Consider the following 24,546-nt stretch of genomic DNA (forward strand, 5'->3'; position numbering starts at 1 on the left):
ATGTCCACTGGTGCCCTGAAGTTCCCAGGGCAGTAACCCTGCACACCTGCTTTAATGAGGGGGACAGAGAGCAGCTGGAACCCACACATGTGCACACCCTAGGGTGGCCAGACAGCAAGTGTGAAAAATCGGGATGGGGGTGGGGGGTAATAGGATCCTATATAAGAAAAAGACCCCCAAATGGGGACATCTGGTCACCCTAGCACACCCCCAGGGAGTGGCAGGGACCCACACATGTGAAACGGAGCTCATTTCTAGTTCAGGTCCATCTTTTTAAAAAAGAACTTTAAAAGAATTGGGCCCTGCACTTCCTAAAGCCGGTCCTGTTTGGGAATAGTTGGATTTGGTGGGAAGCATGGTATCTTTGGTGCTCAGATGCCAGGATGAGAGATGCCTAATTAATACCTTTGATAGATTTAATATTTGTATTACGGTAGCACCAAGATATGGACTCAATGAGCTAGGTGCTGTCAAACACATAGGGCCTGCCCTAAAGAAAGTATACCCTAAACAGAGAAGACAAACAAAGAGTGGGTAAAAGGAAGCATCATTATCCCCTTTTATAGATGGGGAACAGAAACAGAAATTAATGCTGAACATTTTCAAAGGAAATTAAGGGAGGTAGGCACCCAAATCCCACTGAAATTCAATGGGACCTGTGTGCCTAATTGCCTCAGGCTCCATTGGAAACCTCAGCCTAGGGCAGGGGTGGGCAAACTTTTTTGGCCCGAGGACCACATCTGGGTGGGGAAATTGCATGCAGGGTCATGAATGTAGGGCTGGGGCACAGGAGGGAGTGCGGGGTGTGGGAGGGGGCATGGTGTGCAGGAAGGGGCTCAGGGCATGGGGTTGGGGCAGAAAAGGGGCACGGGATGTATGAGGGAGCTCAGGGAAGGGGGTTGGGGTGCAGGAGGGGGCTCAGGGCAGGGGGTTGGGGTGCAGGGTGCAGGAGCGGTTCGGGGTGCAGGCTCTGCCCCGGCACTGCTTACCTGGAGTGGTTCCAGGGTGGCAGCAGCACGCAGCGGGGCTAAGACAGGCTCCCTGCCTGCCCGGGCCCCATGCTGCGCTGCTCTGGGAAGAGGCCGGCACCATGTCCCTGCAACCCCTGGGGGAGAAGGGGGCAGATGGCTTCATGCACTGCCCTTGCCTGTGGGTACCTTCCCCAAAGCTCCCATTGGCCGTGGTTCGCCCCTCCTGGCCAATGGGAGCTGTGGGGTGCGGTGCCTGCAGGCGAGGAGCCCTCTGCCCCCTCGGTCTCCCCAGGGGCCGCAGGAATGTGGTGCCAGTCACGTCCGGGAGCAGCGCGGGGCCCGCAGCACTATGGGGGTGGCAATCTTGCTGGCCGGATCCAGCCCATGGGCCATAGTTTGCCCACCCCTGGCCTAGGGACTAGATTTTAAAGGTACTTCAGATCCTAAAGATGCAGATAGGCACCTAAAGGGATTTTCAAAAGTGCCTAGACCCACTTAGTGCCTATCTGCATCTTTAGGATCCTTCTTATCTTTACAAATCTGTCCTAAATGACTTGTCCAAGGTGACACAAAGTCTGAGGCATTGTTGGGAATACAATCTAGACTGCAAATATATGGCCTTAAACACAAAAGCATTTTCCCTAGAGAAGACAGATTGCAAAATAAGAATTCGGGATGGAATTTTCAAAAGGATTTAAATGAATAAGCAGCATAGACCAGTGGGGACTGGGCTCCCAAGTAACTTGGGCTCTCAACAAATCCACTCTTGAGCTAGCAGCCACCCAGAAGTCTTTTTCTGATTTGTTTATGGGGCTAACCAGATGGGGCTTCTATGGAGACAGATCTGGAATTTGCAGGTGACAGGGGCTCACACACCACTGGTTCCCAATTAATAATTAATCGGTAAGATAGTAAACAGTTGAGAGATGCTGGATGCATCAATAGAACCAATCTAAATGATGGTGGGCAAGTATAGGCAAGAAGATCGAGAGGGCGATTCTCTAGTGACAGTGCCTTTTGTGAAGATGAGAAAGACAAATCAAAATACAAACTGCTTTTTAAAATCAGTTTTCATCCAAAATACAACATAGAATAATGTTTTGATAATCCAGACCCACTCTGGGGCAGAGTTAGGGCTGCCTGTTCAGCTAGTAAGTGGTTTTCCAGAAGTTTGAACTTGAAATCCCACCTTCCCCTGCCCTGCTGATAGCTGTGCAATTGGAGTGCAAAGGGCAGGGAAAGGTAACTTTAAGCCTTTTTTGGTCTCCTTGCTGCTGGGACCTGCTAGATCCCTGGCACAAGTTAATTTACACTAGCTGGCCATGATCCCAAAGGACCATTACTGGAACCACATCCCTTCCCTCCCCCCCCAGCAATACCCATGGGTGAGGGGGCAGCCACTAGAGTTCCCCCTGTGCTGGTGGGATCGGATCCTCTGAGTAGTCCCAAGTCCCAGCATACCATAGAAATGGAGATTTAAACAGGAGTCAGCCTTTGTCCAACTTTTCTCTGAAAAGAAGGGGTGAAGCAGTAAGAGGCAGGAGACCATGGTTTCAGCTTTAAGAAATAGAATACTCAAGTGACAGTGTTATTTGGATTTCAGGATGAGACACTATGGCAGACTGGGTTTTAATTGGTCTATATAGATTTCATCTAGAGAAGACTTATTGATAAGAATTAATTATGAAAGAAATGAAAGCCTGCTTTGTGCAGGAGGTCAGACTAGATGATCATGTTGGTCCTTTCTGACCCTAAAGTCTATGAGTCTATGAGTCTATAAAGCACCTGTCTCTTTAAAAGCAGGAACCATCAGCTGAATCAGGAACATCCTTGAAGAACTTTAGCTTGGACAATTTCCCAGAAAGTGGGTGATGCAAAAATGTTTAGAGACATGTACAGTAGAACCTCAGACTTATGAACACCTTGGGAACGGAGGTTGTTCATAACTCTGAACAAAATATTATGGTTGTTATGTCAAAAGTTTACAACTGAACATTGACTTAATACAGCTTTGAAACTTTACTATGCAGAAGACAAATGCTGCTTTTCCTTTTTTTTTTTAGTAGTTTACATTTAACACAGTACTGTATTTGCTCTTTTTTTTTTTTTTTTTTTTTTTTTTTTTGGTCTCTGCTGATGCCTGATTGCGTACTTCTGGTTCCAAATGAGGTGTGTGGTTCAGTGGTCAGTTCATAACTCTGGTGTTCGTAACTGAGGTTCTACTGTGATGTGTTTGTACACTCTCAAAGAGATTAGAGAAACTGTAACCTATATTGTGTAGGTAACACTGATTATGATGAGGAGTGACTGGGGAAAACAGGCGCATGAGACCAACAGTCCCCTGAGGGAGACAGCACTTAGGCAGGCTGGGGGTGTCTTATATGATTAGTTGGGCTAATCAAATGAACTTCTAAAGGTATAATAGAGAGAGAGGAAAGGAGAAGATTGCAGAAGAGACAAAGATGTTCGGCAGCAACTCAGACACACTCTAACTAGAAGAACTAGACATGAGACTGTCAGGCCGACTCAGCGGGTCATAGTCAGAGGTGAAGGTAAGTCGGCACAGCATACTGGTAAGAAAGTGGCTGCGGGTAGAGGCCGGTACACAGCCGACATTAAAGTGCTGCTGCGGCAGCACTTTAAACACTGTACTGGCAGGGCTCCTGACCAGGGATGGGGGGACGCAAAAGGGGCAGCTGCCCCGGGGCCCGGTGATTTAAAAGGTCCCAGGGCTCCCGGCAGTGGCCGGAGCCCCAGGCCCTTTAAATCGCCATCAGAGCCCCTGGCCCCAATCCCACTCCTTCTGTCTTAGGCCCTGCCCCTTCTGGGGGCCCAGAGCCGCCCCACTCGCCTTGCCCAGGACCCCAGTCACCCTGCGTACTGGTAAGTCCTTGAAGTTACTTGCACCTTTCGTCATAGCACTGTTTCCTCTCATTCACTGTAACTAAATTTTAGGTGAGTGTTGCAAAGTTCCATATTAAATTTGTTCTACATACTATTTCTTTGTTTTAAGACAATCTTCTTAACAAAACTTGGTCCACATTCTGGCCCCTACTCTGGGCCCTTTGCACCATTCCTCCAGTCCAACAGGAACAGAGAGCTGCAGAACATGCACTGAGAAATCTCCAGCTGGCATAATGTTGGGGGCATTAGACTTAACCCTTGAGAGAGCAGCTGAGGATTCCAATAGTGTAGTACCAATATTATGCCAGTTCATGCCTGCTCCAAGCATTGTATTCTGTGGTAGGCTGAGGGCATGAAAGGGGTAGAAGGGAACAAGGCTGGAATGTGTTGCCTGACAGTGCTGTGCCAGGATCATTATTCATTAGTGTTTGTTAGAGCAGTTTCAAGGCTGTTCTAACTTGTAGTGGGCAGACAGTGATCCCAAGCATCCTTCAGGATCAGGGTGGGTGGAAAATTGACATAGGTGGGTTCATGTCAAACACTGCTCTGGCACAGCTGTGGATCTAGAGAGAAAGAAAGAAAATGGACTTGGGAAGATTAATTTCAAGAAAGTTTAGAAATAGAGTTTCTCTTGTTGAGGCCTTGTCTATCCTTAAAATATTTGCCAGCATAGCTGTGTCAAGAGCGCGAGGGAAAAATATAATCATCACACCCTTAAATGACAAAGCTATTCCAGCAAAAGCCTCAGTGCAGATGCCATCATACCAACAAAGAGTCCCTTTGCCAGAACAGCTTATTCTATTTGGGGAACTGGATTAAGCTATACTTGTTCAAAAAAACAAACAAAAGACCCCAAAAAACTTCTGCCAGCATAAGCTGCATCTTCTCTAGAGGGGTTTTATGGCATAACTCTACCAGTATATCTATACCAGCAAACACTTCCAAGCATAGACAAAGCCTTCATTAATACTCAGCACCCTTATTCTTCAGAAGCCCCTTCTGCAGATGTCAGCATGGCTAACTCACTAAAAAACCTATTTAATGTACCACTGAGCAATCAGGATGAGTCTCTCAGTATTTTATGAAATTATCTTTCTTGTTCTTTTTCCAGAGATCTTTCGTTTTTCTTGTTTTATTGTCTCTCATTTCAATTTCAGCTGAATTTGGTCCTTTTTCTTATCCTTCGTGTAAGCAAGGACACTTTTAGTTAGATTGACATTTCACATACACCAATGTAATTCTGGAATAAGAACACAACTTCAGAGTCTCTTGCATTTACATCACAGTAACAAAGATGACAATCTGCTGTTCTTGGTATTGGAACACTAATGTCTAACCCTAAGCAAAGCAGAAATTCAGTGGAATCTAAATTAAAGTACACTATATATTTTCATTACATTTATTGATTATAAATATTATTATAATGAACACCATCAGGCAAATTCAGGGAATTGTTTTGAGCAGTGTTATTAATTTATTTTAATTGTAATAAAAGTAATTAATCCATTTGCTAGTAATGATAAATAAATGGAGATATCCCATCTCCTAGAACTGGAAGGGACCTCAAAAGGTCATTGAGTCCAGCCCCCTGCCTTCACTAGCAGGACCAAATACTGATTTTTGCCCCAGATCCCTAAGTGGCACCCTCAAGAACTGAACTCACAACCCTGGGTTTAGCAGGCCAATGGTCAAATCACTGAACTATCCCTCCCACCCATAACTGAGCAATTAAGTGACATGTTCAGACTGTCCCTTTGTCCTTGGCCTACTATATTGTGCATAAGATTTAACATGTTACATAAACTCATTCACTGTTTTGAAAGCATGCAATACATCAGGCACCTCTATTACAGCAAGAGTCAAGGAGAGAGATATTTCAGCCTTCAGTCTGATTATCCTTGCTTTTGTGGGCTTCCCAGATTTTTATTATAGTAAAACTGCAGTTTTTCTTGAAGAGTTTTCTTAGAAAAGCAGCAAAATGTATTTTCTAAACATTAAATGAAGGGAAAGAAAATCTCAGATTAAATCCAAACAAAGGTGCTTCATAAGTGATGCTTTCTTTGTATCCCACCTGTATGTGGACAGATGGTCAACTGCCGAGATGGGGATTTATGCATGTAGAGGGGACAGAACTGCAAGGTGTGCAACATGCATTATCTTCCCCATGCTCAAAGAAACCAGCAGGGAATAAACAGAAAAGTGAATCCTGCCCAAGGCTGGTTTAACGTTTGCATGTCCCTTTTTCCATGATGGAGCCCTACTCTCTTTTGCGGGTGTGTGTGCGGGAGAAGCTCTGGGTGCAGTTGCAGGCAAGTGAAGCGCTAGTCAGCTTGGCTCCACCACGTTCATTGGACAAGTTGGGATGAAAGCAGCAGTGGAGCAGAAGGCAGTGTGGAAGCACCTGACCTCTAGTATATCCCCACTGATATCAGGAGAACCATATATTTTGGGGATGAAATGCCTCCTTGTTCCACAGGGGTGTTAAAAAGTTCTGGTGGAAACGCCCATATGTAGCTCAGGGAGTTCCATTTCCCATACATGCTTTTCTCCTTAGGGAATTATTTGGGTCTAAGTAAAGACCTGATGATTTGTTTCATTGACTTTAATGTGAAGTTCTATTCTGAAAAGTGACTCTAAAAAACATACCGTGGGCTGTTACTGATTCCATAATAAATACAGTCAATTTACAAGTGAAAAGTAGCTTTTTTCCTGACTGCCCGTCCTGCAGCACAGGTGGGGCTCTTAGGGTATATCTACACTGCAATTAGACACTGTGACACTCATATTCATAATTTTATATATACTTATATATAATTGTGATATTCATGAAAAGTGAGCCATTTAAGATATCATGGAAAAGGCTATGATTTGCTGAAAGCCGTTGTTCTATCTAAATATGTATATCATTAGTGCATATGAAGTTATGAGATTGTGTCATATAGTTGTCACTAAAATATGCTGTGAACTGGGAAATCGCAGAGATATTAGATCCCCAGAGACAAGAACAAGGGAGCTAACCAATGCCCGGGCGGGTGTCAAACAACTATCAACATCCATGGTCCAACAAGAGAGTTATAATTCAATGACTCACTTACACAAGGTCACACCAGGGGAATTGCTCCGCCTTGCCTGGTGACTGAGCAATGCCCACCAGACGTGCCTGGACTTAGGTTCTCCAAGCACATGGAACAAAGGTATAAAACAGAACACAGTGGCCCCCTGCTTCATCCTCGCTTTTCTCCCCCACCTATGCTGAGGGCAATGACAACGCTGGAACTGAAGAGACTGGTCCCGAAGCTAAGAGGGAAAGCCTGCATATGAAAAGACTGACCAACCTGCAATATCCAGTGGGGTGAGAAAAACTGCTTAATCTAGATGTAGCCCAGTCTATAGGTTGAGAGTTTAGACTGCATACTTTTATTTTATTTTGGTAACCACTCTGACTTTTTGCCTATCACTTAACATTTATCTTTTGTAATCAGTAAACTTGTTTTACTGTTTATCTTTACGAGTGAGTTTGCCTGAAGTGTTTGGTAAATCTGCTCAGGTTATAATGCTGGCGTATGTCCACTTTCCATTGATGAAGTGGTGAACCAATTAATAAACTTCCATTGCTGAAGAAAGGGTCTTGAGCAGTACAAGATGGTATATCCTAAGGAACAAGGATGGGAGCTGTGGGGATTTGGCTGGTGCCTCTCTGGTGTGATTCATGAGTGGCTCTGAGAGCACTCATACAATCCAGCTAGGTGTGGGGCTCCACATGCAGTTGTACTGAGTGGTAACAGCACTTGGAGGGGTTTGCTACTTGCCACCATTGTGAGAGAGAGAACCCAGATTAATGATTTAAGGGGGAACAGCAGTCCCACAGTCCCAGGTTGTACCGCAGGGATCCTGTCACAGACACCCATGGCTGGCCCGTGCCAACTGACGATCTTGTGTCAGCTAACAGGCTCTCCGGGTAGATATTCAGGGCAGGTTTACACTATGGCAGGGATCGACGCTGTGAGATTGATCCACCTGTGATCGATTTAGCGCGTCTAGTACAGACCCACCAAATCGACTGCAGATTGCTCTCCAGTTGACCCCTGTACTCTAGCCCCGATGAGAAAAGAGTAAGGTAAGTCAATGGGAGATTTTTCTCCCATCAGCTCCCCGCGGTGTAGACCCTGCGGTAACTCGATCTAAGGTACGTCGACTCCAGCTACATTATTCACGTAGCTGGAGTTGCGTAGCATAGGTCAACTTACCACAATGTAGACATAGCCTCAGGCTCAGTCTACAGTCTGAACTCTGCGTCCCTCCTACTTTGCAGGGCCCTAGGGCCTGAACTCCAGCCTGAGCCAGAACATCTACACCACAATTAAACAGCCCCTTAGCCTGAGTCAGCTGGCACAGGCCAGTCATGAGTTTTTAACTGTAGTGCAGATACAACCTAAGACTCAAGCTTGTTTCTTTCCTTTGTGTGCATCATCCCCATTAATAAAGGTTCTGTTATTATGGTCTCACTACTGTAAGACTACAGTTAAGGAAGCAACAGAATTTTCTGTTTTAGAGGGTCTGCACCACAGTGCAGGAGCGGTGGAAGGTCCCAAAAGTGAGGGGCCACCAGCCCCTGAACCATGGCCTCGCTCTCCTGCACCATCCCACCCTCTCCCTGCGTTGCTCATGTGTATGGCCAGTAAAAAGTGGGGGCCATGGCCCACTGCCCCCCCTATTCCAGCACCCCTGTCTCAGTCTCTCACCTTTTTTCAGAACCCTTTTTTGTAAACATGCCGTGAGGCATTTGAACCAAATTTCAGCTACTAATGAATGTTTATGCAGTGACTGCCCATGTGTTTGTATGTTGTTGGCTTTTTAGGAAATTTGGGAAAAACTGGAAAAGCTTGATTACTCTCGCTCCCAAGTATACATTTGCTGCCATCTCCTGCCATTGTGAGATCAGAGATAATCAACCACTCATCACTCCCTCCTTCCAGTTCATTTGCATACCTGTGGAGAGTCACTAGTACTCTGGCTGTCATGGCAATGGCTGCCTTTGATAACTGACTTCCCTCTGACGACCATAACATTACCACGAGGAAGGGTCACAGGAGGACCTGTAATGAAAGCTGGCAGAGGTGACTGCCTGGAAAAGTTCAGTGCAAGTGACTTGCCCACCACCCAAAAATAACTCTGTAGCAGGGGCGCTGGAATAGTGGAGGCCAGGAGGCCATGGCTTCCCACTTTTTACTGGCTGGGCATAAGGGCAAGCAATGGGGAGAGGGGGGTGCGGCCTCAGAGGAAGGGGCAGCACAGGGCCCCCACTTTTAGGGATCTTCCAGTGCTCCTACCTTGTTGGCATTCAACTGCCTTAACTGAGAGACTGGCCTTTTACTTCCTGCAATTTCCTGCCTCGTTCATCACAAACCTTCCAACTTCTGCAACAGAAGAGGCAAATGACAGTCTCCTTTGTTTCATTGATTCCTTCCCAAAGTAGGTCCATCCTGTGTGCTAAGGGTAGATATACACACTCACAAAAAACCCCATGGCTGTCCCATGTCAGCTGACTCAGGCTCAACAGGACGTAGGCTGCAGGGCAATAAACTTGCAGCGTAGACTTCAAGCTTGGGCTGGAGCCCAGGCTCTGGGCAAAAAAATCAGTGCACATCCAAAAGTATAAGGTTAAAAAGCTGAAGTTAAGCACAGGGTAGCTATAACTTAACAAAACAAGCCACAAAAAATGTGAGGAAAATGGAGAAGTTACACTATCCTTTTGATTCATGTTGGGGTCAACTGTAAGTCATTCACTTTGTGTATTTTGCAAAATAAAGTGCCTAGAACACTGTTTTGATGCCATAAAGAAATAATAAAAGAGCAAAACCTCTCCTTTTTATGGCTTGTTTTTACTATTAAGTGATTCTGTTAGCTTTTTAGACATATTTGAGTGTGTAATAGTTCTGTTCTATTAATTATTCATATGAATGTTTATTAATTTGAGCACTGATAATGTGCTCAATTCAGTACAGGTCATGGAATTATTTTGTGAGTTATTGGCATTTGGTGACTCTCCTTTTGTGCACTGGTGGGGCAGGAATTAAAAATCTTTACAGAATTAAAAAACATTCTACATCTATAGTAATAGGCCAGATATTCAGCTGTGGTAAATCAACATACCTTCAGTGGAGTTGTCGAGGTTTTTTCCCCCACTTTGAACTTTAGTGTCCAAAAAATGGGGACCGGAATGATCACTTCTAAGCTTAATTCCTAGCTTAGATCTGGTACGCTGCCACCAGCCAAAATATAGTGTTTGGCACACTTCCTGTTCCCCCAAAACCTTCCCTGGGGAACCCAAGACCCAAACCCCTTGGGTCTTAAAACAAGGAGAAATAAACCATCCCCCCACTCCTTTCCCCTCCTCCCCAGACTTTCCCCTCCCTGGGTTGCCTTGGGAAGCTATACAGATCCAAACTCCTTGGATCTTAAAACAAAGAGGAATTAACCATTCCCTTCCTTCCCTCACCAATCACTGGTGAGTTTAGACTCAATCCCTTGGATTCCAAAACAAGGAAAAATCAATCAGGTTCTTAAAAAGAAAGCTTTTAATTAAAGAAAGAAAAAGTAAAAATTATCTCTGTAAAATCAGGATGGAAAAATACTTACAGGGTATTCAGATTCATATAGACTAGAGGGACTTCCCCCCCGCAGCCTGAGATTCAAAGTTACAGCAAACAGAGGTAAAAATCCTTCCAGCAAAAAGACACACTTACAAGTTAAGAAAACAAACATAAGACTAATCCCCTCTCCTGGCTATTACTTACTATTCTGAAACATGAGAGACTGATGCCTGGTCTACACTATGCATTTAAACCGATTTTAGCAGTGTTAAACTGATATAACGCTGTACCCGTCCACACTATGAGGCCCTTTATATCGATATAAAGGGCTCTTTAAATCGGTTTCTGTACTCCTCCCTGACGAGAGGAGCAGCGCTAAAATCGGTATTACCATATCAGATTAGGGTTAGTGTGGCCGCAAATCGACGGTATTGGCCTCCGGGCGGTATCCCACAGTGCACCACTGTGACGGCTCTGGACAGCAATCTCAGCTCGGATGCAGTGGCCAGGTAAACAGGAAAAGCCCCGTGAAATTTTGATTATCATTTCCTGTTTGCCCAGCGTGGAGCTCTGATCAGCACAGGTGGCAATGCAGTCCCAAATCCAAAAAGAGCTCCAGCATGGACCGTACAGGAGATACTGAATCTGATTGCTGTATGGGGAGACAAATCTGTGCTATCAAAGCTCCGTTACAGAAGAGGAAATGCCAAAGCGTTTGAAAAAAAAATCTACAGGCTACACAGTGCTGCATGACAAGCGTAAAGGGAAACCAGAGACTTAAATGGACGCTCATGGAGGGAGGGAGGGGGTACTGAGGACTCCAGCTATCCCACAGTCCCAAGAAGTCTCCGAAAAGTATTTGCATTCTTGGCTGAGCTCCCAATGCCTGTAGGTTCAAACACATTGTCCGGCGTGGTTCAGGGAATAGCTCGTCAATTTACTCCCCCCTCCACGTGAAAGAAAAGGGAAAGAAATCATTTCTTGACTTCTTTCAATGTCACCCTACGTCTACTGAATGCTGCTGGTAGACGCGATGCTGCAGCAGTGAAGAGAAGTATCCGCTCCTCTCCCCTCCCTGGTGGCAGATGGTGCAGTAGGACTGGTAACCGTCCTTATCAACCCATGAGTGCTCCTGGCTGGCTTCAAGTGAGGCTGGCCGGGGGTGCCTGGGTGAAAATAGGAATGACTCCCAGTCATTCCCAGTAGATGGTACAGAACGGCTGGTAACTGTCTTCATCATAGCAACTGGGGGCTGAGCTTCAATCAGCCCCCTCCCTTTCATGTGAAAAGAAAAGATTCTGTACTGCCTGGACTATCATAGCAGTGGGACGCTGGGCTCCTCTCCCCCACACCGCTTAATGTCCTGCCTGGACTATCATAGCACCGGGAGGCTGCCTCCCCTTCATTTTATATAACTAAAAACTCTGTTTCTTTTTCCTGCATTCTTTATTACTTCATGACAAAAATGGGGGGGGGACACTGCCACGGTAGCCCAGGAAGGTTGGGGGAGGAGGGAAGCAACGGGGGGGATTGTTGCAGGGGGACCCCCCGTGAATGGCATGTAACTCATCATTTCTGCGGGATCTGACACAGAGCAGCTGTACTCTCTGATACACTGGTTCTCTAGTACATTTGCCCCATATTGTAGGCAGGACTGACTCTATTTTTAGAAACCATAAAGGAGGGATTGACTCGGGGAGTCATTCCCAGTTTTGCTTTTGTGCCCCCGGCCGATCTCAGCCAGGGGCACCCATGATAGCAGCAGACAGCACAGAAGGACAGATAACTGTCATCTCATTGCCAAATTACACTGGCAGCAGACGGTACAGAACGACTGGTAACCATCTCTGCTATCATGCAAAAGCAAATGAATGCTGCAGTGTAGCGCTGGAGTATCGCCTCTGTCCACGGCATCCAGTACACATATGGTGACTGTAAAAAAAAAAAGAAAGAAAAAAAAGCTGAACGGGCTCCATGATTGCCATGCTATGGAGTCTGCCAGGGGAATCCAGGGAAAAAGGGCATGAAATGATTGTCTGCCGTTGCTTTCCCGGAGGAAGGAATGATTGATGACATTTATCCAGAACCACTCGCAACAATGATTTTTGCCCCATCAGCCACTGGGCTCTCAACCCAGAATTCTAAGGGGCGAGGGAGACTGCGGGAACTATGGGATAGCTACAGAATAGCTACCCACAGTGCAATGCTCCGGAAATCGACGCTAGTCTCAGACCATGGACGCACACTGCCGAATTAATGTGCTTAGTGTGGCCGCGTGCACTCGACTTTATACAATCTGTTTTATAAAACCGGTTTATGTAAAATCGGAATAATCCCATAGTGTAGACGTACCCTGATTCAGAAAGATTGGAGAAAACCTGGGTGTATGTCTGGTCCCTCTTAGCCCCAAGAGCGAACAATGAACAAAACAAACAACACAAACAAAGACTTCCCTCCATCGAGATTTAAAAGTATCTTGTCCCCCAACTGGTCCTCTGGTCAGGTGTTAGCCAAGTTTACTAAGCTTCTTAACCTTTTACAGGTAAAAGAGACATTAACCCTTAACTAACTGTTTATGACAGGAGTTATGCCAGTTTACACCAGCTGAGGATCTGGTCCATTATATACATCAATTTCCTAACTTACAACAGTCATTTGACTGTAGTTGTTCAAGTATGTGGAATCCAAGTCTAAAAAACAGCTGCTGGGCTTGCTGATCTACTTCACTGGTCCAGATAACATATATCCTTTCACTAGCAACAGAAATGAAAGAAAGAAAACTGGAAGTCTTCACCAGACAGGATGTTTTAATAATATCTAAGTGTGAATAAAATGCCTACTATAAATAACCTAACAGCACTCACATGAAGTTGTTCAACTGAAGGGCATCTAAAGGACATGATGAAAAGTAAATCTTGAAGCCAAGGGTTATCAGTTTTATAGCAAGCTACTTCAGTCTGCAGCATCCATAAGCTACATTAGTGATGAATAGTTTAAATAAAGCTACTCTGAATTCTACAAAATACTTTCAGCTCTGGGGTGCTATAGTTCTGCAAATACTTACATCCATTTATGTATGATTTCTATCAAGACATGTTCCTCGTATTGATATTATTGGGAGGGGGAACCCCATAGCAATATTAAGCTTGAGAAATCAAACACTGAAAATCAAGAGATGCAGAGTTGGAGTCAACAGGTCAATTGTATCTCTACCTTTAATGCTTATGCCTTGAAATATATTCTCTCTTTACATTAAAAATTGTCAATTAATTATAGGTGGTGCAGTTAGCAATGCCTACAATTAAGCTTGAGTAACACTTTCCATTACAAAAAGAATGAGGAGTACTTGTGGCACGTTAGAGACTAACAAATTTATTTGAGCATAAGCTTTCATGGGCTGAAGCCCACTTCATCAAATGCATGCAATGGAAAATACAGTGGGAAGCTATATATACATAGAAAACATGAAAAAATGGGTATTGCCATATTAACTATAACGAGAGTAATCAATTAAGGTGGTCTATTAGCAGCAGGAGAAAAAAACACTTTTGTAGTGATAATCAGGATGGCCCATTTCCAACAGTTGACAAGGTGTGAGTAACAGTAGGGGGAAAAATTAGCATAAATGAGTAGAATAAATGGACACAAATCAGACTTCAAGAATTATAACATTCAAAAAACATTATAACTTCAACCTCCCTGGTCACTCAATTACAGATCTCAAAGTCGCAATACTCAACCAAAAAAACTTCAAAAACAGACTCCAACGAGAAACTGCAGAATTGGAATTAATTAGCAAACTGGACACAATTAAATTAGGCTTGAATAAAGACTGAGAGTGGATGGGTCATTACACAAAGTAAAAACTATTTCCCCATGCTATTTTCCCCCTACTGTTGCTCACATCTTCTTGTCAACTGTTGGAAATGGGCCAGCCTGATTATCACTACAAAAGTTTTTTTTCTCCCGCTGATAATGGCCCACCTTAATTGATTACTCTTATTATAGTTAGTATGGCAACCCTCATTTTTTCACATTCTCTTTGTATATATATCTTCCTACTGTATTTTCCACTGCATGCATCCGATGAAATGGGTTTTAGCCCACAAAAGCTTATGTTAAAATAAAATTGTTAGTCTCTAAGATGCCACAAGTACTCCTCGTTCTTTTTGCTGATACAGACTAACATGGCTACCACTCTCAAACCACTTTCCATTACAAGATTATGTTTTCAGTTACTTGTAACTTTACCAAAATTTAATTATTTGGCCTGAAATTCTCTATGTTGTTTGTCTGCCTCAGGTTGATTTTTTTTTTAAAAAAATGTAAATAATTTGAAAGTTCTAATTCTCAGAAATGAAGGAATAAGTATTTTGTGTCGCCAGGTTAAAAAATTTGTACAGGAGTTTTGTTCAGAAGCATTAACTTCATGCTTGGGAGCACAGAATAGAAATGTGTCAGGGAGTTGAGACTGGCATTGTGGTGCCTTTTGTTGTCCCTGTGAAAATTCACCCAAATTCGGTCAAGTTATAAGCCCTTTAAAAATCTCAGTGTGCACATGCTTAGTAGAGCCCAGTCAGTTTGCCTGATAAATTCGCATCTGCACTGGGCATGCTCCAGCACTTCACAGCTGCCATATGCTGAGCAGGCTGCACAGAAGCACTATCCCCACAGACCAACGGAGCATGCACCAACCCAGAGCTGCAGGAGTTTCCAGTGTGCATACTCACATTCGTGATTTTAGAATTTACTTTCCACAGATATTCTGCAACATTGCTAAAACAAGGACTTAAGCTAAACATTTTTGCCAATAAACTACTAGTTAAAACATTTGTGGGAAGTGAACACAAACTGGGTGTTATACATTGGTTCTGACTCTTTCTTTTCATGCTGAGTGGTTATTTAGAATGATTATATGTTGTGGGGCCACCATATATTTTGGTATACTGATTTAGTGTATTTAAATAATTGTCAGAGGTACCTAGACTTACAGAGGCACCTCTTGTCATTTTATAGATTGAAATAATATATTCTATTGAATATTAGCATTTTTGGTAATATTCACAGAGCTTTCTTTTCACAACACCCTTAAGAAATATCAACCTCATTTTACAGAAGGGAAGACTGAGCTACACAGAGTTTATAACTTGCCCAAGGTCATATGGGAAATGTGTAGCAGAGTTGGGAACAAATTTCATGTCTCTGTTTTGTGACATCCACAAGACTAGACTTTCAATATGATTTTATCTTCTTTTGTGGAGTTTCTGGGTATATCACATAATGCTGAGTATTTACATTAAGTGAAAAAGACACATACATTTCTAATCTGAATAGATAACTTGGAAATAGTGCTTCTGTGTCTTTCATAGTTAAATGCATCCTACAGTTTTCCAAATACAGTGTGATTAAAAGCCAACATAAATGATGCATAACTTTTCTAAGAAGGGGCCTTTTATTCCCCAATCAGCCCAATGTCACTTGTTCTGACAGAGAGATTGATAGCATATCATAAGATGTTTGTGAATCACCATATTGTTAATTATCCAGCTCAGAGAGCTTTTCCCAAAACAAGGCTAGACTACAAGTTATTTATAAAGATTTGCCTTATACATAAGCAGGTGAAAAATGTTCTGCTTGTTAATCTTTACGTAAGTGCTACCAACCACAGCATCATAACAGATCCTAACAGTGAGAACTTTGATTGTACACTCTGCACAATGAGATGGGGACAGGCTGATATACCTGATCTTCCTCTACCTTGCACCAAAATGCCTACAATTGATACAGGCAATCCAGAATAACTTAAAACAATCCATTTACAATGAATTTACAAGACAAGGAAAGAGGATTAAAAAGCTTGAACCAGAAAGCTGCTGAAAGTTAGAGCTGGTCTAAAAAAGCTGAATGATTTTTGTAAATGATTTGAGTTTTTGAAAAGTTTTCATCTGTGCTACAGAAAACCCTCAGGGCTGGTCTACACTACGGAGGAAAATCGATCTTAGATACGCAACTTCAGCTACGTGAATAACGTAGCTGAAGTCGAAGTATCTAAGATCGAATTACTCACCGTCCTCACGGCGCAGGATCGATGTCTGCGGCTCCCCCTGTCGATTCCGCAACTCTATTCAAGTTGTGGAGTTACGGAATCGATATAAGCGCGTTTTGGGATCGATATATCGCGTCTAGATGAGACGCGATATATCAATCCCCGAGCAATCAATTGCTACCCGCTGATACGGCGGGTAGTGAAGATGTACCCCCAGCTCCCTCTGCAGTCAGTCGATGAGACTAGAGAGCCTGAGCCTCTTCCATGTGAAGAGCTGAGTGCTTTCTCGGAGGCTGTCACTACAATGCTCATCATTTGTGCTTGAGAGGATAAGTAAGTCTCATCACCTGTGACATTCTACTCCATAGTCCCGCCCTCTAGGGGCTAAATTCCCCACTTGTTTGACTCAGTTGAAGTTATTCAACATGGATGAAACTGGGCCTTTACCTCTTGCTGAGATTTCCACGTATAGCCTGTAACAGAATAAAGATGCTATCTTGCTTTGTTATCCATATGTGAGGTATCTATTCACCCTTATACTCTGAATAATGCATACAAAATAATGTTCCACTGTGTTCAGGATTCAGTACAGAGCATATAGCAGCTATGAAATCACACTGGGATGAAGGCAGTGTGGATGTTTAACCATCATCAATCTCTAAAATTCATTAATCAGTTGCCTTGGAGGGAGAAGGCCGAGATTTTGTCATGTAACTGTGACCTGTGACTAGGGATTAGCAGTAACTATGAAGAAGGCAAAGTATTTTTAAAAAATCCAGCACCAGTCCAAAGCTTTGCCTTCCCACATTCAGTTATTTGGATGTTGTTTCAAGTTCCCTCTTCCATTATTACTGAGCTGCTCAGTCCTTGGAAACTGCTCCCCCACTCTTATTAAACAACCACAACATGCTGCAGAATAGTCCAGAACAGTAGAGTAACACAACACAATATTACACTGGTACAGTACATTAGTGTCAGACTCCGAGAATGCTGCACCATCAGCAAAAGCTATTTAAGCTTAAAAAAGGGAAGTCAATTTTCCAAATATAGAGTGGATACATCCCATGATGAAATCTGACACAAGCCCATGCACCATTTAACTCCCATTCAGCAGGGCCATCCTTAGGATTTATGGGGCCCTACGCAGTATTGTTAAACTGGTGCCCCTATGCCCGATGGCAGCCCAGGCGCGCAGCCCAGGGGGTGGAGGGAGGGATAAGGCAGCAAAGGATACCGAGATGCCCGGCCTGCCTCATGGCAGCGGTGAGTCACAGTTCCCTGCAGAGACCCCTGTACACTCTCCTTCATACAGAATGCACGGCGCTGGCACATTCGGCTCTGTGAATAAGGCCCCTGCCTAAGGAGACTGCAGCACGCGCTGGGTGTGTGGGAGCCTACCACTCTTACCTGCTGTCATGAGTGGTGGGTGAAGTTGCCGCTTGGGGAGGCTAGCTCCCCAGCCCACCTCTTCTGCCTGTGGCTCCGCCCATATTCCATTCCTGCTCTACCCCAGGCCCCACCCCACTCCACCCAGGCCCCACCCTCTCCCCACTGCCTCCATCCTATCTTCCCTCCCCCATCCTGCTCTCCCCCTTCCAGCCAAATCCTTGAACCCAAATGAAGCAACTGACATTTGAAAAAAAAAAACACTTCTGCAATTTCTTTCTAAAGAAAATGAAGCATGTTTCCATTGCATGCCAGATGGTGAAGACTGGACATGTAGACAGTACCTAATTAAAAGCACTAAACTTGGGAATAAAATATGTCAGTCATAGGTTTTTTGATATGCCCTGAAGTTTGTTGGAGTCTTGCTGAGTACAACATTAAATATTATGGAATACATGATACAGCTCTTGTCTGTTTTACATTTTCTTAATCAGTATTTCTAAGCTGATTTTATATTTTAAATGTACTCTTAAGCGTTCATAATCATTCCAGATTAATACATATTTAACTCAGTGAAACAAAGCATTATTTTAAATTAATCAGTCACAGAGGTTTACTGTATTCATTACAGTGTTCCTTGCTTTTAGAAAAAGGGAACACTAATTTACTCTGTGTGATCTCCATAACAATAGACACGTTTATGAAATTTCACCAACTTTAAAAAATATGTTTCCAAAGATTTTAGGCATAACAAATGATTTTATATCTTACTAGATATTGATTTTACTGGAGGGTTCTCTTAAAATTAGTTAATCAGACAATCAGAAGTAAAGAAAGGGAAACTCTTTGTCCAACTATCTGGAAGGAAAGGGGTGTTGCCCCTTTAAGGGCTCTCATCAAAGGTGAGGGGAAGAGGGAGATGAAGGGAGAAAGGGATGAACAGAAAGAACAGGAAGACTTTGGAAGAAAGGTTTTTTTTTACTATAGTAATTAAAATTAAAATGTGTATTTTTGATGAGTTGTCTTTTGAACGATTTATTTAAAAAACTATATATCTAAAGATCCAAGCATTTAAGGCTAAATTGTGTGCTCTGCAGATCTCCAAATTTTGATGCCCACAGTTCTGAGCTTTTTAACTGAAAGAGCTGCATTTCGAAATCTTTAACACCCATCCACTGAAATACAAGTTGCTTTTGTTGAACTTTTCAGGTTTAATTAGAAAAGAAAGCATTGGGTCAAATCGCTGGAAATCTTGAAATTTATCAGAAAATTCTGATTCCTGTTCTTGCATGTACATTCTAATCTCAACTTCAAACGCAGTGTGCTGTTCCATGTGGCATGATAGTGATGTAAGCAGCAAATCAGGACTTAAAAATATCCCAGCACAGTGATGCTGGAACAATTTTTAAGGTGGGGGTGCTGAGCTGCGCCCCCTCTCGCCCTTGTTTGCCCCCCTCACTGCCCCAGGCTGGGGCCAGTGGATCACAACTGGGGGCAGCTGCAGAGCCCTGGGCTGGTGGCTGAGATCCCAGGCCGGCAGCAGATCGCCCCAGACCAGTAGCCGGGACCCAGGGCCGGCAGCGGGCTGAGTGGGACTGACAGATGGAACCCCGGCTGGCAGGGGACCAACGGCCGGTACCCCAAGGCCAGCAGCGGAGCCTCCGAGACTGGTGGCCAGGACCCGGGCAGTGTGAGTGCCACTGAAAATCAGCTCGCATGCCATAGGTTGCCTACCCCTGCTCTATTGGTTCCATCTGGCCTTAAATGCTATGAATCTGTTGAAGTTAATGTGACTACTCACCAACTTGAAGTGAACACACCTGCATAAATATTTGCAGCATGCTGGGCTTTGGACAGTTCTTAGCCAGCTTATGCATATTGAACATTTTAAATATTTCCTCTTAAATCAGCTTTTAGCATTAGTCTTTTTGTTGCTCTTCTTTTAAGTGCATGTCATTTGGCAATATACACACCCAGGACTGAAAGCACTTTATCAGGTGGGTAATTCCCCACCATGTTTTGCTTGTCCCCCGTGTGCTGTGCTAGGCTATTGCATAGATCACCACATTCACATGTGTTCTAGAAAAGCTTCCTTTAACTGCCCCCTAATAAAACACCTGCGTTTCCAAGATTCTGCTGCTTTCTTATAACTTTATTGGACGATTTAGTGGGGTCAGCCACCTCCTATGCACCCCTCATGGTCAGGGTGCAACTATTGTGCCCTGCTAACAATTTCTCCCTCAAAGGCCTTCTTCAACTCCACTCAGGAGTTACTTGCTCATTCACCAACCCTTCTGAAGGGGCCAGGTTTAGTCACATAAATAAAGCTCCAAAATAAAACTCAAAGTCCCAAAACACAGTCCATCAGCTTTATCCTATTACCAGGTCACTTCCAGACTTCTCCTCCTGTTGTCTCAGTAAGGAAACACCGCACCTTAGAAGCCTCTGTGGGAGCCTGCTCATTCCTAGCCGTCTCCAATTCACTCTGCTCCCAAGCCTTCCAGCCTATGTCCTTTCCTGCTTTGACAGGCCCTACCTGTTTGGAGCCTCAGGGCTTGGGCTCTACCTCCCTAGGAGCAAGCTTTTCCCTATAACAGCTTATTGGTTCCTGCACCTTCCCAACCCTCCCCCGCCTCTACAACCACCTGCTGCCCTTATAGGAAATTACCTGATCTGACCCAGGTAAGCCTCCTTAATAATCTGGGTTGGCTGGCCCCAGGCTCTCCAGCCCTTAAGGGGCAAGCCACCCTGTTGCAGGCCAGAGTGTGACTACAAAGAGATGCAAAGGAGTAGCAATCTTTCCTTACACAGTTATGGGGGCTAACCAGACATTGAGTCCAGAAATGTAGGAATAAATGAGGCTACTTGCAGCATAGCTGGTGGGTTGGCAATGGATGGACCCTTTGTCATAACTTAGTCCCAGATTTGGACCTTAGCGTCCAAAATATGGGGGTTAGCATGAAAACCTCCAAGCTTAGTTACCAGCTTGGACCTGGTACGGCTGCCACCACCCAAAAAATTAGAGTGTTTTGGGGCACTCTGGTCCCCCCAAAACCCTTTTCTGGGGACCCCAAGACCCAAATCCCTTGAGTCTCACAACAAAGGGAAATAATCCTTTTTCCCTTCCCCCCTCCAGGTGCTCCTGGAGAGCTACACAGAAGCAAACTCCGTGAGTCTAAACAGAGGGACTCCCCCCTCCCCGTTCCCAGTCCTGGAGAACAGAATTACCGAGAGTTAATCTCTCTTTCCCCCCTCACCCAGAGGGTATGCAAAGTCAGGCAAATAAATCTAACACACACAGATCTCCCTCTGACTTTTTCCTCCCACCAATTCCCTGGTGAGCTGCAGACCCAACCCCCTGGAATTTCCCACTAAAGAAAAACTCCAACAGGTCTTAAAAAGAAAGCTTTATATAAAAAGAAAGAAAAATACACAAAAATGGTCTCTCTGTATTAAGGTGACAAATACAGGGTCAATTGCTTAAAAGAATATTGAATAAACAGCCTTATTCAAAAAGAATACAAATTAAAGCACTCCAGCAACTATATTTATGTAAATACAAAAGAAAAACAATAGAAACCTTACTGCCTTACTAAATTTTGTACTTACAACTTGGAAACAGAAGATTAGAAAGCAGGAAATAGAAAATCCTTCCCAAAGCTGAGAGGGACAAGCAGACAGACAAAGACTCAGACACAACTTTTTTCCTCCACCCAGAGTTGAAAAAACCCGGTTTCCTGATTGGTCCTCTGGTCAGGTGCTTCAGGTGAAAGAGACATTAACCCTTACCTATCTGTTTATGACACCCTTGACTCTCCCTTTCTTACTCACTGGCCAGAGTATCTGAGCTATCTTATGGTATGGGGGGGCAATAATTTATTGATGGTACAGGCCAGTGGTAAATTATTACCTGCTCAGGAGCAAGGAGGGAGCAGGGAAGGAATTATGACTCAGCGGGATGTCTCAGTGAATTCCAGGCTTCACTGAATCTATTGACAAAACTTTGACCCTTGACTTCATAGATCATTAGGGTTGGAAGGGACCTCAGGAGATCATCTAGTCCAACCCCCTGCTTAAAGCAGGATCAATCACCAAATGGCCCCCTTAAGGATTGAACTTGCAACCCTGGGTTTAGCAGGCCAATGCTCAAACCACAGAGCTATCCCTTCCCCAGAAAACAGACCTAGCAGAGGATGGTTTCGATCCATCGACCTCTGGGTTATGGGCCCAGCATGCTTCCGCTAGGGACAGGAATTTACCAAGTATCTCCTGAATCTTCTCATAAGGGCATGCATCTTAAAGTATCAGCTCTTGCTCAGGGCTGTACCCAAATTTACAATCTAACCTAATGTGTTCCTGAGTTCTTAAGCTCACAGAATAAAACACTTTTGGCTTGTGCATTTAATGTAGGTATCTTAGAATAAAACTTGATATTTTTAATACTTCAGTTTATGAATACTGAAAAAAGATTATTTTAGGCTTACAACACTTAAGTATAGACACATTAAAGGCAGGGTGGGTAGAAACCAACAACAGTAGGCCTCACTTTAAAATAACAGACCAAAATCAATACAAATGTTTGCATTTCATTGTTCTCCATATGATTTATGACTGTATTTTTCACCTCTCTCTATTCAACAATAAAGCAGAGAGGAAAGTCATTAGATTAGAGAAACATAAAAAAGCATTCTTTACCATGTTGTTTTATTGTATTAGTTCACTTCTGACGAGTCTGGGGCTTATTCATAACCTAATGGATGGGAAATTTAATAACAACTCTTGTTAATTCTAATGGAAGTTAAGCACATTAACCCCCTGCAGAATGAGTGGAGAATAAATTTTCATATTTCAGTTTACATCTGATTCACCACCAAGTCATTTCACATAGATTGCTGAACACCTGACAGATGCTAATAAGTTGTTGTCACTACCAATCATTCAGGGGAAGAGTATCATACTCTATTTTATTTTTAAAGGTAAAAGTCTTAGGTGTGTCAATGCCTGTGTTCACTAAAAGGAGTTTATCTGGATACTGGAAGCGATTGAGTAAAGGATTAGAAAACATGTCTTATAGTGATAGATTCAAGGAGTTCAATTTATTTAGCTAAACAAATAAAAGGTTAAGGGGTGACTTTTTCACAGCCCATAAGTACCTGTGGGGGGAACAAATATTTAATAATGGGCTCTTCAGGCTAACAGAGAAATGTATAACATGATCCAACAGCTGGAAGTTGAAGCCAGACAAAGTCAGACTGGAAATAAGGCATACATTTTTTAACAGTGAATAGTTAATCACTGGAACAAATTACCAAGGTTTGAGGTGGATTCTCCATCACTTACAATTTTTAAATCAAAACTAGATATTTTCTAGGAATTATTTTGGGGACGTTCTTTATCCTGTCCTATACAGGAGGTCAGACTAGATAATCACAATGGTCCCTTCTGGCCTTGGAACCTATGAATCTCACAAAATAGTTATAAAATCCTTCTGGATTATATGTTTTGAACATGTCTATTGTTTCCTATAAAATCAGAGTATATTATATATTCTGGAGTGGCTGCAGAGTAAGGCTTACTGCTCTCTCTTGGGGGTAGTTACATCATCAGTACAGAATCCCTCCTTTTGATATATATTTCCTTATTCTACAAATAGTGTTTTGAAGCTAGTGAGCTGACAGACATAGTATTGTCAGCCCTGGTAAGGTTAATGCAAGTCTTATTATATTTGGTGCTTTTTGTAGAGCCCCAGCTCCTGGAATCATGTGATTCTATAAGACTCTCAGTTTATTTCAGTTAAAGTTCTAGCTTTCTTAGTTGCGGAGAAAAGTTTGACAACATTAATCCTAAAATGTCAAAAGACCAAAAGGCAAATAAAAAGCACCTGACACTTATTGTATTTAAAATTCTCATGGTTTTAAAGACAAATCTCATGATTATTTCGAGTTTGACTCATAATTTCTGAGCACTTGGTGTTGGCAGTATTGCAGACATAATGACCCTGATTTTCAGTTGCTCTGTTCCCATGCTGAGTTTAGGTGTGAAGGGGTGTGGGAGTGGGTAAAGGTAGCTTTATGCCAGCTTTGCATTTCCCATAGTGTGAGAAACAGAGAAGAGTGGGGTGGGTAGGTAGAAGGGTGGGTAGTCTGCTATGTTGAGTGCACTTAACTCTGTGGGACTAACTCTGTCCTTGATTATACTAGAGTAACTGTATTGACTTCAGTGGATTTACATCAGTGTATATGATCAGCATTTTGTCCCTAATTATCCTTTCTAAGAGTATGAATTTATTAAAAGTATGTGTGACAGGTTGGACCCCTTGGGAAGTCACTTGATGTGCTGATATACCACTGAGTCTACTTGTTCTGCCAGTATGTGCCCCCTTTTTCGTGTGTTGCTGAGCCAGTCTCTTAAAACCTCCTCTAACACACACCACAGGCAGGGCCACACCCAGCTGCAGATTAGCTCTGGGAAGACTCAGCTTAAGGGACTTGCTCCAGCACTTAGATATCGACCTCTCTTGGAGTACAGGCCCAAAGATATATTATATATGCCTCTTCCCTCAATGTGGAAGAGGGTATGCACAATTTCTTACCCTGCCAGTTAGAAATCACATAAACTGGGTTATATTATAAGCCAGAAATAAATT

The sequence above is a fragment of the Gopherus flavomarginatus genome, chromosome 4, assembly GCF_025201925.1.
Source record: "Gopherus flavomarginatus isolate rGopFla2 chromosome 4, rGopFla2.mat.asm, whole genome shotgun sequence".
NCBI classification, from domain to species: domain Eukaryota; kingdom Metazoa; phylum Chordata; order Testudines; family Testudinidae; genus Gopherus; species Gopherus flavomarginatus.